The following is a 258-nucleotide window of genomic DNA, read 5'->3' as shown; positions in this document are numbered from 1 at the left end:
GTGTTTTGGACCAAAACTAATATTTATAATTCATTTGATGATGGATATTTCACAGCATTCAGCCATGGCTGTTAAAGTGATGTCAAACTGGATTATTTCTGCAGTGCGTTTTGGATCAACATCTCACTTTTTTTCTTCCCCATTTGGTATGCTGTAGTGTTTGCATTCTGTGCTGTCTTTACTTATTGTTTAAATTATTGTTTAAATTAATGTTCAATTGTTATTAACACACATACATGTGAGTGTGTCTGTGTGTAT

Source organism: Sceloporus undulatus, chromosome 1, assembly GCF_019175285.1.
Source record: "Sceloporus undulatus isolate JIND9_A2432 ecotype Alabama chromosome 1, SceUnd_v1.1, whole genome shotgun sequence".
Taxonomy (NCBI): domain Eukaryota; kingdom Metazoa; phylum Chordata; class Lepidosauria; order Squamata; family Phrynosomatidae; genus Sceloporus; species Sceloporus undulatus.
Note: the sequence above shows the minus strand (reverse complement) of the source record.